General features: G+C 42.6%; 1 protein-coding gene and 1 long non-coding RNA gene across 2 annotated transcripts in view; one reads left to right on the top strand and one right to left on the bottom strand.

Moving 5' to 3' along the window:
- USP25 (ubiquitin specific peptidase 25) overlaps positions 1-16641 on the bottom strand; it is a 135621-nt gene that overhangs the window by 102614 nt on the left and 16366 nt on the right. The gene's annotated exons all lie outside the window — the stretch shown is intronic.
- LOC112547591 (uncharacterized) overlaps positions 11066-16641 on the top strand; it is a 30708-nt gene continuing 25132 nt past the window's right edge. The window contains exons 1-2 of the long non-coding RNA XR_003091356.3: positions 11066-11203; positions 15904-16096. This is a non-coding gene — a long non-coding RNA (uncharacterized LOC112547591). The remainder of the gene's footprint in view (positions 11204-15903; positions 16097-16641) is intronic.

The raw sequence follows: 16641 nt of genomic DNA, 5'->3' as shown, positions 1-16641 counted from the left end.
AAGTGGTTAAACACTGGAATAAATTGCCTGGAGAGGCTGGGTAATCTCCATCATTAGAGAGCAGTTTACATCTATCATAGATGATCTAGATAATATTTAGTCTTGCAATGAGTGCAGGAGACTGGACTAAAAGACATTTTGAGTTTCCTTCAAAGAACAAAACAAAGAAGAATGTAAAATTCAATCTTTGTTAGTAAAGGACAGCTGGGGGAGCAGGGCTCAGTCCTTGGTCACAGATCTTTAGATGCGTATGATATTACTTGTTATAGCTGTTTCCCCTATAAGTAAAAAATCTTAAAAAAAGAAAAGATTCCTATATATCTCTGCTCCAGGTGTTGTGATCTAACAGATGGTGTGTCAGCAGCACTTACTCAAATTTGGCTTGTCGACTCTTCTGCCATCAGGAAGGGGCCGTCAGGCTACACCTCAAAAGCACTACAATCCCCACAGCAGGAGCTAGAGTCAAACCCAAAGGACAGGAGCTGTTGCATCACAGTGAGATCAGGGAGGGCTCACTCTGTAACATTTCCAAGTGGCAGAACGCAACACCTCCCTGAAGGATTCCTCAGATCCTCTAGTAAGGGACAATAGGGAGGGATCCCTAACATTAAGAAAAGGGAAATACTTAACTAAAACTAACAAAGACAACTGGAAATGATATTGACTTAAGTATTTTGCAGCATACTGTTTCAAACTACTGTAGTTTTCTCCTATTTTAGGAGCCAGTGAGGTTTGATTGCTTGAGGCTGGTGTGTCTTCCACATGCTGGACAAGCAATAAAGGATGAGGTGCTGTCACAGGCAAGCATCTGGCTGCAATCTGTGACCAAATATCAGACAGTGCAGGAAGATGTGTTCTCTGTAGTTTTTATACAAGGCACTTGGGTGCTACAGACAGAAATCAACCTTCACCAGGCTGCAGTTTTATTTCTCAAAGCTGCCAATGCAACCACATGTTCCCAGGCATTTACGGATATGCTGAACAGCTACAACATGTAGCAGTCTCATGTGCTTGCCACTTAGTGACTCAGAAATGTACTTAACAGTATTTCATTGCCTTTAACGTTCTGGACATGCCATGACGGGCACACAAACTCCGTGTAGTTGGAAATGGGTCGGTTGATCAGTTAACTGCCAAACTCAACATTAGCAAGAGTTAAGAGTGAGTTTTCATTCTTGAAAAACTGAAATCTGACTAGATGCAATTGCCAAAGGCAAACCACCCCAAGCTGTCCGCTTTCTTATATCCACAGCAAACAATAACCAGGTGGAAATCCTGGTTCAGTTCTGTGCTTTATTAAGCTTTCTTTGATCTGAGGAAGCCAGCCATCATGAAAGCCCTCCTAACAATCCTGAAGTGTCCATTCAAAGTTTCAGGATGTGCCTTTATAAAGGCACATTGTACACAAATACCAGATTTATTTATACAATTAGGTGAAACCAAAAAGCCTTGGGCACTCTTGTTAACAGTAAAGTTCTGATGTTTATGTAAAGTGTTGTGCTATTAAGCATAACTATAGAGGACCCAAATGAAAACATCTTGCTGCTATGGAGGCATACATAGAAGAGCAAGCACCCATCAGATGAAATTGGCCATTCAAAACTCACTTGATAAAATGGTCGAATATTAGAAAATGCAGCCATTAAAGTACTGACTTCAATTAACCTATTATGGAATCCGCCGAAGAAAATCACATGACTATCATAGGCAAAAGTATCAGCAAGGATTATTAAAAATATCACCACTAAAAGATATCAAAAAGGAATTTATATTATGGTACCTGAAACTGATCAGAAACTGTATAACATGAACTTTCAAATAAGTGATGGCTCTAGATGCTATTGTCATACTGTTTGCATTCATGTGCCAAAATGTCAGTCTGTCCAATACCATTATTTAGTGTCTCATGTACCCCCTATGGCTAGTGCAGACTCATCTTTTCCCCTCTCCCCTATCAAGGGTATACGTTGATTGTAAGCAGCAGACCACAAACCATGAAAACAGAAAATGCAGAATACTATTCTGTGCTTCTTTTTCATTTCTAAAACCTTTCAATATACTGCAATAATGATTAATACAAAGATAGTATGGTAAACTAAAATGCATACACTGTTTTTATTTATATACAGTCATTTGAGATATTGATGTAGTAAAAAGAAAAATGTTAATGTACAAAACAAAACAAATTCCTGAAAAATAAAATGAAAAATTAAAAAAAAAAAAAAAAAAAAAAGAATTTCAAAGGGCTACATGTATTTGAGATTAAGGGACAAATTCAAATTTGTTTGAATTGTTTTTAAAACCTACTGTAGTTTCAAGACTTCTGATTAATCAAAATATTGAAGAGAAAAATCTTTTTTTTTTTTTACTTTATGCATTTGACAGTACCATGCATACAGTGGAGCCAGTTGTTCTTCCCCCTCCCATATAGTCATTTTCTCCTATTTGTGTTGAGGTTCCAGGACAGTTTTGCAATAGTGGGACCATTTTTAACTCATTTTAAGCTACCTTTTGGTCTCAATGTAGCCTTCCATTCTACAGGTTGGATCTCACTCGTCTGACACCCTCAGGAACTAGGTGGTCCCAAGTGAGGGAATCTGCCGAACCAGGGGAGGTCCATACTCTCCTAACCCAGGCTGCCAATGGGTTAAGACACCAGCTTGTCCCACTGCTGCCCCAGCCCCTCTGCTCCCCCAGACTCCCTAGACGCTGCTGGTACTGCTGCTGTCACGGCCACCACTGTGGCCGGAGCCCTGCAGCCATCGCTGGGGCAGGAGCTGCCCCCCCACCCGATTACACACACACACACACACACACACACACACACAGACTCCTAGCTGAGTTGCTGGTGCCCCCAACGGCGCTCCTGCTCCACTGCCAGACCTCCCTGTTTCTTGGCTCTGTGGTCCAGGAATATCCATGGTTGGTGGCGGACCACGGATGTTGCCAGACCAGAGAGTACCAGTTAAGGGAGGTACAATCTGTAGTATTAATCCATTACTACCTTTAACGAAGGAAAGCACATTTGTTCTTGAATTACAATACTTCTGAGTACCGCACAAACATATAGAAAGTACAGTTACAAAAAGCAACACTACACTAGAGAAACAATGGAAAAACAACAGATGCATCCTTCACTTGTACTTGTTAATTACTTGGGGTATGCTTCCCCTACATAATTTTTCTTCATCAACTTTAGAAAATGAATTTGCAGATTGATTTGTTTACTAACAGCTCCATCAGAAAGCACTGTTAACGCAGCTGTGTAAGCTTTTTCAGTATACCTTATGAAATACTTTCAAATGTGTGTGTTGCATAAATGTTAAGTACTACCCAATCTATGCCAATTTTACTCACATTGATGCTTCCTTTGGTATGTCTATACTAGGGTTTTTGGTCATACAAACATCATCTCATATTTTAGTGCAGACATTCAAACACTTTAAATGCTGCTACCAACACTCACCAATGTTGTCTCCTGGTTACAGTTTGCAGACAGTGAAAACTAACACTCAGAGTAGAGTAAGCCACAATCTAGAATGAACACTGGCAAGTGTTTATATTAAGGCTAGTCAACACTGGGAACATACACTGGCACAGCTGCGTCTCCCAGAGGTGTGTAAAATCCCACACTCCTGAATGACGTATTTTAGTTCACATAACTCCCAGTGTAGACAGCACTGGGTGAATAAAAGAATTGCTAGCTCTTCATGGGGAGCTGAATTACGTATGCCAATGGGAAAACTCCTCCCATTAATGTAGGCCACATCTACGCAACAGCTGTGCTGCTGTATCATTTCAAGTATAGACAAGCTCTTAGCATTCACAATTTTGTTTTTGAAGAGGAGCTACATTAAAATAACTGATTCAGTTAAGCTGAATTATTGTATAACTAAAAATGCTAGCACAAAAAAGCTATTTATGCCTCCTCCTACAAAGCAATCTTTGTCTCTCCTCCCTGATGCCTCCACCCTAGAAGACTCATTCTAATCCTTCAAATCCCCAATCAAAATTCATTTTGTTTTTATTAAGTCTTTCATGAGTGATCTCCACCCTGATACAGATAGGTTATTAAATTTGGTATCCACATACCTATTCGATATCTTCTGTAACCCTCCCATCTTCACATATTCCATTACCATGCCATGTGTTTCTCCCCCTGTACTGTATTATGACAATCCTTCAGAGCCAGACCCTGTAATTTTATGTATTTGTAAGACACCATATATACACAAACAGCTATTAACAGCAGTTATTTTAAACTACGAAAGTAGCACTCAATTCAGAAGTTCCTGTTTTTCTTGCCTAATGCCAAACCTTTTCCTCTATAATTCTGTGTGTCCACTAGGAATGTTAGATACCAGGTAACTGAATAGTCATGTAATCGCATGAATTCTTATCGGTTAGACAACTATTTGATAGTATCCAAGGGCAGGTCCAACAGCTAGTGCGCTCCGGCCCATTCCCGCGGAGGTCCATCACCCTGTGCTGCTGTCTCAGATATGGTTTGCCAGGTGGGGGAACTGATCTGCAGGGGGGCCAATTTAAAAACCAGCTCCCCACACAGACTGGCTGCCCACCACTCTGCGCTACTGCCTCTGATACAGAGGCAGCAGCATGGAGTGGCAGCAGCCCCTGTCCGCAGGGGTCCAAGCTCCTTGCAGACCAAGGTTGTTGCCTGGGCGGGAGGGGAGGGTGCCCTGAAGCAGCCACAGTCCACAGTGGCCCAGGCTGGCCACAGACAGAGGGTGGTCTGGCAGCAACCCGTCTCTTCCCCGCAAGAGGCTGCTCCCAGGAATCAGCCTTTTTCTCCGGCAGGCCCAGGCTGGCCACAGACCGAGGCTGTTCTATGGGAGGTAGAACAGCCTCTGTCCACGGGGGCCTCAGGCCCACAGCAAACAGAGGCTGTTTTTCAGCAGTCTCCCCGGCCCCCATGCTGCTGCCTTTGGTAGAGACAGCAGCACGTGTGGGGAGGAGAAGAGGGGCAGCACCACAAAGCCAGTACTGGGGGGGCAAAGCGACTTTTAAGCCAATTCCTCCCAGCACTGGCTCCCTCCTTCCCTCCCCACCTTGCTGCCTCTGAAACAAAGGGGGGGGGGGGAGATGTGAGTTGTCGACAAGATTAACCGATAAATTTAAGCTTATTAGTTAATTGTACTGTCGACTGCATGTTGACATCCCTAGCATCCATATTCTCCATTTTGCCTTTTCCAGAAAGCCACCTGTCCATATAAGGAAATGTTTAACATTATCTGAGGAAGATACCAAAAATTATTGTGCAGAAGTGAACCTCAAATGGTGCTATAAACTTGGATAACTTAACCACTCTTAGGTGCCAAAGCTAAACTGTAATTTACAACATCATATTTCACGACAAATCCCATACACAAGCTTCCATTCTGAGCAACTCTACTGGTTTACAGGAAAACACACACATATTTTAACCATACTTTTTTCTCTTTTGCAGTTTTCTCTCCAAATCTCTTGTGTATTTCTAAGAAGTTATACCTAGTTCTATTTGTGACACTCCTAATTTTGTAATTTTCTATTGCAAGTGCAAATTGGGCATTTAAGACACGTCTGTGTCTATTTCAGAGGCCCACAAGGGTACATTCCTGGTGATGAACCAAATAGTCCCAAATATTAATAATGGGAAGTAAGACCTAACATAAAATATCACATTCAACACTTCTGGATTCAACATTTCAAAGAAAAATAATTGTTCAAAACAGACTATGGGAATATCTTCCCTCTTCTAGGACAAATACTTGAGCATTTATTGATGCTAAAGTTTGTTTTTTTTAAATAAATGTAAAATAAAGACAAAAACATACTTAAGAAGGGTACTTTATCTCAAATTTCTTCAAACAATGCAGAAACCAAACCTTGCTTACCTGATTCACAGGTACAGGATTTACGTAGGATAAATTATCAGAATAAAGCATGCCCCCTATATTTATTCTAAATTAGATGATCTTTTACCCAAGTAGGAATTTATTTTAAATGTAACTGTTAGTGGAACCACCTCCGGCCAATTAGCTCAAACTTGTCTCATCGTGTGATGTCGCTGCTGTAATGGGAAAAATACTGAGGGATTACAGGATTACATTCCTCTAATCTATAAAGGGGCTTTTAGTTTCTACTATAAACAAGCAATTAAAGATATAGGGAAATTGTACTGAATGGACCCACAAAAGACTCTATTACAACACAAAATATCTCTGCAATATTAATTTTTCTTCCAGGAAACAGCTGAGAACAAACCTACATACAGTAAATTTCCGATAATCCGTCATCTTTGGGACCCAGGGGGTGCCGGATTATCAGATTTGCTGGACTATCAGTAGGGGGGGCTATGAGGGGTCTGGGGTGGGGTGGGGGGGAATGCCTCCCCAGGCCCCTCATAGCACCCCCTTCCGATAGTCTGGCTCTGCCTCCGGCGTCCCTGATTCAGCCGCTGCTGGTCAGTTTCAGCAGCAGCTGAATCGGGGACGCCCACAGCAGAGCAGTCTGGTAGCGCCGACCCTTGGCGCGGCGAGACCAACCCGGCAGCACCCCAGCTGCTCTTGGGGACGACGCCTGGGGCAGAGCAGCTGGAGTGCTGCCGGGTTGGCCCCGCAGCGCCTCTCCTCGGCGCTGTGGGACCAACCCGGCAACACCCCAGCTGCTCTGTCCCAGGCATCCCCAAGTCTTCCTGGAGTCAGCCGCTGGTCAGTTTCAGCAGCGGCTAAATGGGGGACAGCTGGGGCGCTGCTGGGTTGGGTCCCGCTGCCCCAAGGGGCAGCGCTATGGGACCAACCCAGCAGCGCCCCAGATGCTCTGCCCTAGGCTTCCTGATTCAGCCGCTGGTCAGTTTTAGCAGCTGCTGAATTGGGGAACCTGGGGGCAGAGCAGCTCCAATGGTCCGGCTGCCCGGAGCACTTCCCGGTTCCTGATGGTGCCGGACCATCAGAAGTTCCGGACCATCAGATGCCAGACCATTGGAGTTTTACTGTATATGGTGCTCTGTTATTTCCAACAAAATACTAGACTTTTGTTTACTGATCAGGTTCCAAACAGATAGCTTGTTTACATCACTGATAAATAACGAGAAGTCCTGTGGCACCTTTAGACTAATAGATTTATTGGAGCATAAGCTTTTGTGGGCAAAGACCCACTTTGTCAGATGCATGTCATGCGTGGCATGCATTTGACAAAGTGGGTCTTTGCCCACAAAAGCTTATGCTCCATGTGACAGGGTGGCACCGCCCCGCACTCAAACCCATGGAATTCACCTGGCCCAGGTGGCTGAGAAGGCCCCACCCCTGCAGCCCTGCCAGGCATGCTCCCAGTGCAGCCCAGGTATAAAGAGCTGCAGAACTGCGCAGTTGGGGCTGACCTCTGGAGGAGAAGGAGCTAGGGCAAAACCTCCAGAGCCACAGCTACTGCAGCCAGAGAGAGGGGCGCCGGGCAGGCTGATCTTGCCGTTGCCAGGCCCAGGCCGGGCTCGACCCCAACGTCAGAGCCACTGTACAGCCTTCCTGGACACAGTCGTTCCACCTGCCGCTGCTACCCCAGACGCTGGGTTGGGAAACGCGGCTACTGCTGCCTGACTGTGGGACCGCTGCAGGCCGCGGGAAGGGGGTAGGAAGCGACCCAGGGTGGGGAGCTGGAAAAGCCCCAGCAGTCTTGGTGCGTTTCGGGAAGGTCCCCCCACTGAACCAGGGCCCCCCTACCCCTCCTTCCCAGACCCCCGTCGAGTGGGGGATCATTTAAAGGACTAGGCCGCAGAGCCTATGCATAAAAGACTTGGCCAGTGGGCCGTATTTCCCCTAAGACAGGGGCATCGTACTTTGGAACCAGGCCTAGCAGGTCTAAAGTATGCCCCAAAACAGGGGCTGCCTGCCCCTCGACACTCCAATAAAACTGGTAGTCTGTAAAGTGCTACAGGACTTCTCATTGTTCATGCAGATTCAGACTAACGTAGCTACCCCTCTGATACATGACTGATAAATGAAACTGATCCATGAAGATATTAACATGTTGGTTTACCTACTAAGCAATAGGTATTTGGGGCAGATCAAAATGCTTTGTTGCTGCCACTTGTTTTATTACATCTTAAGAGTATTATATATTAAAAAAATGCAGTACCTGTAATGACAAAAAGCTAAGTTTTAAAAATATTCGCCTTCCATTCTCAGAGCACTCACAACATGTGTCATCCACTCCCCGCTATAAGAGAAATCCTTTTTTTTTAATGCAATAAAGTATATCCAGTAAGGCACTACAAAAGCAGCATCTGATTACATAAAATGTTTGCAGAATAATGTCATACACTTTCCCCGTGTGCCTCAAAGCCTCCCTGAAAAGATCACCAATGTGTCAAAAGGGGAGTTCCATCCTGGGCTTCTCTGAAAAGGCTGCCAAAAACACCCATTACAATTGTGGTATACGTGAGGAGGATATTTATCCACTTGGAACTAGACTGACACCAAACTTATTTCAAAGAGACAGAGAGAGACACACTGGAACTACCAGTCCACAACAACATGGGTCAGATTCACTTTGGAGACTGAGAAAAAAGTCCTATTAGTGTCTGGAGTTCTAAAGTCCACTATTGGTGTCTAGAGTCAACCAGTCCTTCATACACTTTAAAAGGAAACTACTGTTTAAAAATAATGGCTTTTAAACTGTTTTAATAAAACAGAACATTATTAATACTAATACGGAATTTGTTTACTTTTTCACACATTGCTGACCATGACCAGCACCTCTGCCCCTCCCACACTATACTCACCCTCGCCCACCACACACTGTCACTTTCCCTTTGTGGTTTCCTCTTGTTAACACATGACTGTCCTCATTGAATTTTTTTTTATATAATTTCAATAATGTTTCTATATAGTATCCCAAATATTTTGGGCTTCAGCTGTTTTGCATTTCTCATTTACTGTCTTAAAGCAAAATAATATGCAATTGGTTTTGTAAACTTTATTTCGAGTGCATTAAATGGTTGTGAACAATGATTTTTAAAAAAATGAACTGAATTAATATGCTTTACAACAAATGTGTCTAAAAAAACCCCACAAGAAAACATGACCAAAAAAACAAATAATTATCTATATGTATGGGGGTGAGGGGAAATCAACTGTTACCTAAATATTGTAAGTCAAATTATTCTCTGTGTGAGCAAGAGCTGTCCAGGGAATGGAAAACACTGCAAGTTCACTAGTGGGACAACCTCCCTTCCTCCCCGTCTCTCCCCCCGCCAGCCAGGATGGTTTGGAGAAAGGGTGGGGAACTTAAGGCCTGGATCCAAACTCCGAGGCTTGGGGCTCCCGACCCCAGCACTGGGAGCCCACACTAGCACTCCAGCCCACAACAGGAATGGAGCATACAAAATCTACTAGCCAGGGCACCCCTAGGTTCTGGGGTGCGAGAGATGTGGGGAGTGTCTTTCTGCTTCTCAGTCAGGGCCATGTCATTGAGGATTGGGAGGTTTCCTTATCACTTAGGTGCAGCTCCTGACTTTTTTCTGGGGGTCAGTGGCCCTCAACCCAAAAATAGGTTCCCCGCCCCTGATTTGGAGGAAGAACGGGGAATGTTTTATATGTTCTCTGCTTCACAAAACTACACAAAAAGGGAAGGAAGCTTGAGATCCTAAATATGCCTGATGAGCAAAGTTATACACAGAATTAGGGTTACATGTCAAACCATCTAAGACTGTAGGATGACTCTTTCATGCTTCCATATCTTAATAACTTAGGTTACACATACATAGCCAAAAAAGCCACCACAGTAGATCTTCAGACTCAGGTTTGACCTACAACACTAAAAATAGGAGTGTAACATTTCTACTCATTCCGTACTAGAACCTGGAAGGGTGGATCTCAGGGCCTGAGCATCAGCCTCGGAGTGAACATTTACACTGTTATTTTTAGCACACAGTGTAAGCACAAGTCAGTAGACCCACACTCTGAGATCACTGCCACATTTAGGATTTATTTTGTTTTGGGTTTTGCACTATAAACATACCCTTTGAGCTACCCACCAATACCCTGGGATGAAAGAAGAAAAGCTCTTACAGATGAAAGGGGAAGAAACAGCACTCTTATATGCTTAACTTATGAGTTTTAAGAGGTGAAGAATTGGGGAAATGATGCACACAACAGCCCTTCTCTTAACCCCATGGTTTCAGACCATCATCAAATTGTTCTCTCTTCAAGAACTTTCAAGGGTCTGTGGGGCAACACAGTATTGTCACGGACCACCGGCGTCTGCAGACCACAGGTTGGGAACCATTGTTCTAGAAATTTTAAAAAATGAGGGACTGTATACACTTAAACATGAAGATCAAACTCAGCCATCTGATAGTTCTATTATGTGTTAATAATTTTTTAATGTAATCCACCACACTATTAGAATGTATTTAATTTTACAGGCTATTCTAGCTCTTGTTGAAATCAACCTCAGTGTTCTACTCTCATAGCAGCAATATTGAACACACTGTCAAGAAGGTATAAATACTGGTTTGATCCACACAATATTATTTAACACACAAAATGTGCCAGGTAAAGTTAAATGACTTACCTTTGGTCTCATTTAATTTGTTCTAAAATGAATTTCCATTAACAGTCAAGTGAATCAAGCGAAACTTTGCATCTGGGGAAGTTCTTCTATCTTATTTGTGTTTTATATTCTTAGGTAACTTTAATCTTTAGAAAAAAATATGACTGTTCCATTCAAGTGCAGATGTTCTTATGAAGCCATGCTTCCAAAGCCTAGTAACTTAGGTTACATGAACACTGCCATGTTTTTAGGTTACTTTTTATTCAAAAGAGAATACAGGTTTATGAAAACACAATTTCTAAATAGAGTTAAATTCAGGCATGCAAATAATCTATACCAGAATCTGGCTGGAACACTAGTTGCCCAATGCTGCATTTTGATTGGCTGAATGGATCTTTTTTATGCTGTCATAGTCGCACATCAACAGTTATGAGAAAAAACATGTTTAGTGTGGTGAAGGGGCAGTTTAAAGCGGGTGATGTCAAAGATGGTCATGCTATGGGGACGGACAGTCAAGCCGTTGGGTGGCACTGAGACGGAAGGAGAAAAGGTGTTACATTTTCAACTGCACCTTCTCCCAAAGCGGCAAGCTACCTTTTCAAGGGGAGTTTGTTAACCTTCCAACCACTTTTAACCCATTTTCCAGTGTAAAAATGTAAGCTGATTTGGTTCCTATTTTCCCTTTAAAAAAAAAAAAAAAAAACAAGTTCAAATAAGAGAATTAGTAGGCTGAAAACGAAAGGCTGAACACTACACACAAGGGTCTACCAGAGTGCTTCCTAATATAGATCCCAAAGTGGCTTACTGACATGTTTTTTCACATAATTTTAAACACCCTTACAATATAATCATCAATGTTACTGTCAACAATGAAAAACTTTAAAGACTCTGCTGTATTGACATTGCCTCAGCTTTGTGCACCAACCTCATATTCCTCAGGCAATCAAAGCTTTTCTGTGAGCATTTAGAAAAATGAAATATTCCAACAAACTATGTTTCACAAAAGAGAACACACTAAACTCAGATTTCTGCTAAAGAAAAAAATCCTACATACTGTGGTGCAGTATAAATTAAACTTGATGCAGTTTTTATTCTGTTACAATTGCTTTCTATTACAATGAGACCACATTTTCTCCCATCAACTGTCAGTGATGTTTTTCTGTGCATGTGATTTGTTGACTTTCACTTGAAGCTCTGATAATTCTATAAAAGCTTTAAAGAAGGCTTTTTCTCTAGACAAAGTTAGCCACTTTGTATGTTTGATTAAATTATTATTATTCCTACTTTATCCCCATGGTGGTATTTTTAACCTTTCCAGCTGTGGTTTTTAAGGTTTGTTAATAATCAGTCACTGCCTTGAGAGAATAATTCTATAACAGAAAGGAAGAATGGAATATAGCTTAGCGGGTTAGGGTTTTTTTTTTTTTTTTTTTTTAAACAGTTCTCATTTCTATGATTTGGAAAAGAATCTACTGCCAAAACAGTAGGACATCACTGACACATGTAACATCTCTGCAGGAAGAGTACTGAAACATTACGGACTATCTGCAGGAGGCTTTGTCTGTGAAGGTCATTGAATAGTTTTGATTTCATTAGGTAACAATCTTAACATATGTAATTATATTAGAACATAATGATGCACTGTGATTGTTCCTAAGGCTAGAGTAAAAGCTTCCTCCCCCTTCAGTTTTTTTTAATCTGTTTATAAAATTGGTAGAATGGTGCTGAAAGGACAATTGCACTTTCTAGGTCATTTGATTAATGATTTTTTCCTTGAACAGTTTTAATGAAATCATACAGATAATTCTAATTTTCCATCCTTTCACTGAAAGCTTGAAAATATACAACATTTAAAAATATAACTTTGTCACTAAGTTAAACTGTTAAAAAAATGCTGTTCACGACTGTTAACATTATAATTAGGACCATGTCAATAGCTCAAGTCACTCTTCAGTAGTGCTGTGATATCTGAGATGAAAACTTATTGTCATCCTTCTTCTCCAGTCAATTTGCATGCTGCAATTTTATTGACTGAGATGAACCAGGAGAGTGTGGAAGACTATATGTGAGAAGAGAGTTCTCATTTCACAGGTTACTGGACTTGCTCATCCACAGAAGCTAACTGTCCTCTTTCTTCTGACTCTCTAATGGCCTTCTTCCAATAGGATCCCCATAGAGCAGGTGAAGGCAAAAATACAGCCCTTGGCCCAAACAACATCCGGATTCAGCCTGCCTAGATTCTTTGGGCCAGCAATGTCCCGTGGTCCAGCAATACCTTCAGGCAGCAATACCTCCTGCATGCCAAGGCCCCCCATGCTGCTCAAAGTGCCAGCTGCTAGGGCCAGCATGTGTCTGAGTGGCACAAGTCCCTGGAAGGGGATGCCTTCACACCCTGTCCCTACCCCCAGCACAATCCTTGCAGTTCACACAGAGCCCCTCGTTCTTCCCGTGCAGAGATGTTGGCCCCAACTGTTGGACACTTGGGAGTAGCGTGTGGGGGTGAGGCAGGCAGGGAGCCTGCCCATGGGCCCCCCTGGGCTGCTGGCTGGGAGCCAGGTAGGGTAAGCACCTCCAGCCCAAAGCCTTCACCTGACACCCCCTACTGCATCCCAACCTGCTGCTCCAGGTTACAACCCAAACTCCTGTACTCTCCCTGCACTCCTACCACACCGCACAACCCAAACCCTCTGCACACCTTCTTGCACTCTATGCACAACACCCTCCCAGACTCTGCAACCCTCTTCCAGGAAACCCAATACGTCTCAGACCACACACCACCTCCATTAATATCACAGAAAACTGCAGCCCTTGATCATTTACCAAATTCTTGGAGTGGACCTCTGCCATCAAAATTATTGCCCACCCATGCTATAGGGGCAACAGAACACAGATCTTAGCTTTTTCTTCACTTTCACCTTCAAATGTCGCATACGCAATAGAATCTTCAGCATCTTGCATGGAGAAGCACACAGGCAGCAGAATCTTTCCACTTTTCCATGAACGAAAATAATTATGCAGATTTAGCTCCTGCCCTCCCATCTTCCACACATACTTCCACCTACACTAAGAAGTAGGTGGCAGAGTTATCACACTCCCACAGGGTACACACTGTATCTTTTCTGATAACACAATTTCTTTCATTCTAGGGAAAGAAGAGAAAAATAACATGGCTAAAGATAGATAAATCATGGAATATGGAACTTCTAATAGCACTATTACAATGTGCCATTATTCAAACAAGAAATTCAAAGCAGGTGGTAGCCACCAGCAGCAGCACATCAGAGCCACGCTTCAAAGGAAACTGGACAGTTTTCCTGTAACATTATTGACATCTGAACTTCTCAGCATTTCCTCCTACTCTCAGCTTGGGCTATCCCCATTGAATCCTGCAGGCCTTTGGCATCTCTTGCTTCCAGCCAATTTAACCAAGCTATTTGCTCTTTATTTCACAGCCTCCATGCCTTGAATCCTGCTTCCTATTTCAGATGTACTTCCTTGCAGGGCTTCTTAAGTCCAGAGTTTCGATTAACCTCAATAAAATATGCCATTGAGTCTACGGTCCTCATTAACAAAGAAGAGCAGGAATCAAACTATTGTCCTTAAGAGATCACAAAGACAGTAAGAAGCTACTTAATGAAAAGGCTGACCTGGAAGCCAGGACCAGGCACAGCTTCTTATCTCCACAAGAGTGTTTAGTGGTCCCATTACTGTACAGAATGTTGTGACCTACACAAGGTTTCCTGACCTGTTCATCAGGGATTCCGTAGGCAAGTTTGAAATATTTCTTGTTTTTAAAGCTAAACAAAAAACCTAAGGAAATTCCCCAACTCAAAATCTTTGCTAAAAATGTTGAGAAAAGTGTGTCTGTAACTTAATGTAATGTAACAAACTGTTAGACAAACCTTATAAACAAGAAAAAGCCATGGAAAACCAGGAAATACAACGTTAAGGTGCTCAAATATGAGCAAGTGCTGAGACAACCATATTCTTCTATAGCAAACAATAACCACAAACATTAGAATATTTTTACCCTTCATTGCACAGGTATTCCTGGGACTGGGTGATACACCAGTCTTGCGGGTTGATGCACTGTAGTCAATAAACACACTTTTGGGATTCCAGAATTGGGTCTTACAAAAAGATTTAAGATGCCAGAATCAGAGAACTTCTGCTGAGGAAGGCCATAGAAGTAGAGAAAAGCTCGGGGAGTACAGAGGAAGAAAACAATAAAAAGAAAGAAATTCAGGCAAACAGAAGCATGCATGTATGGGCAAAAAATGAAATCATCCTTCAAGAACAAATGAAGCAGCCTCAAAAGTTACAGGCAAAACTAACAAAGAAGTTGCTTTGAATAAAAGAAAAAATAATACTGGAAAAAGGAGTGAGACTATAAAGAGAAGGAAAGTGTAATGCAATTTGGAAATAATCCCAAAGCTACTTAATTTTTTTTCTAAATTAAAAACAATTACTTATAGACTATTTTCTCTTAAAGCATCACATTTGTTTTTATTTACTAACTCAAAATTGTGGAGTACGAAGAAAGAGCACAAATCTCAATTTAAAGGTCAGAATTAAGATTACTATGATGTGTTGAATAGGGATGTTAGATATTGTGTAACTGAATAATCAAGTAACCACATGAATTTATATGTTTGTCAGCTATTCTATAGTCCCCAGAATGGAGGGGGCAGCAGCCAGTACAATGTGGGCCCTCTCCGAAAGAGCTCTTTGCCACGCAGCACTGCTGCCTCTGTATCAGAGGAAGCAGCATGGGGTGCCAGGCAGGAGCTGGTCTCGGAGGGAAACCAGTTTAAAAAAACAGCTCCCCAAGCAGAATGGTTGCCTACCACCCCATGCTGCTGCCTCTGATACAAAGGCAGCAATGTGAGATGGCAGCAGCCCTTGTACACAGGAGAGGTTATGAGCTTCCCACAGACAGAAGCTGCTATGGGGAGAGGAATGAAGAAGGCAGCTGCAGAGCAGACTCTGTCCTTGGCCAACTTAGGCCTGCCACAGACAGAGGCTGGCCCAGCAGCAGCCCGATTGCAAGGGGTCCCAGCTTCCTGCAGACAGAGACTGCTGCAGCCTCTGTCTGCGGGGAGCTCAAATCCCCCTCCCTTATAGAGGCAGCAGTGCAGGGGGGGGACAGGTGGCTCTTGCTTCCCCCCCTGTTGTTGCCTCTGATCCAGAGACAGCAAGTGTGGGGAGGGGGGTTAGTAGCCAACTAGATTAACTAATAAGCCTAGACTTATTGGCTAATCATATAGTTGACTACTCATTTACATTCCTAGTGTTGAAACAGGACAGTCTGTCCTTAGCTGTGTCATTTACACGAGGTGTTTCTACATCACTTAGAAGAAATGCAGCTGTGTCACCATGAGGTCAACAAGAGAGAAAAACCCTACTGAAATCTCCCAGATGGATTGAGAGGGGCTAAAGAGTAAACTCGGGACCATCTTCTGTGGCTGAAAGGACTAGGGGACTTCACAGGGCACTTTCAGATAAGGAGGAGAGCAAGAGATGTCATGGACAACTGCATGTTTGAAATGTATGTATTTCTCAAACGGTGCATTTATGCACTATGTATCATACCAATTTTAACCTTTAACTTGATAGCTTAGAAGTAACATAGCAATATCCCATTTTACCTGAAATTTAAAAAGAAAAAGGTAAAACTTTTAGAAACCAAGCATGGAAAGTTTTGTCCAAAAAGATGAACTTTCCATAATCTCATATGCCTGCTCAAAAAAAAGGATAATAGAAGAAATCACAAGCAAATTGAACAATAGCATTTGCTACTCACCAAAAATAAGCAGGGCTCGCCAAACCGCGGCAAGCCCCGCTTGCCAGCCGCACTGTCCAGCAATCTGCGCATGCGCAGACTGCTGGAACCCGGCTCTTCCAGGTTACAATCTACTTGCCATAGGCGAGTGGACTGTATAATTTGTCGAGCCCTAAAAATAAGAATGTGTATAAATTAGATTTTTCGTAATATAATTCACACACACTCTTTACAGTCTAAAAGTGCACCAAAAACAAATTAATCCAGTTGGAACAGACTACATTTCACAAGAATACTTATATATTTTCCAG

The sequence above is a fragment of the Pelodiscus sinensis genome, chromosome 1 (assembly GCF_052426305.1).
Source record: "Pelodiscus sinensis isolate ZL-2025 chromosome 1, ASM5242630v1, whole genome shotgun sequence".
Classification (NCBI taxonomy): Eukaryota; Metazoa; Chordata; order Testudines; family Trionychidae; genus Pelodiscus; species Pelodiscus sinensis.
The sequence above is the reverse complement of the archived record's forward strand: the minus strand, read 5'-3'. Positions and strand labels throughout refer to the sequence as shown.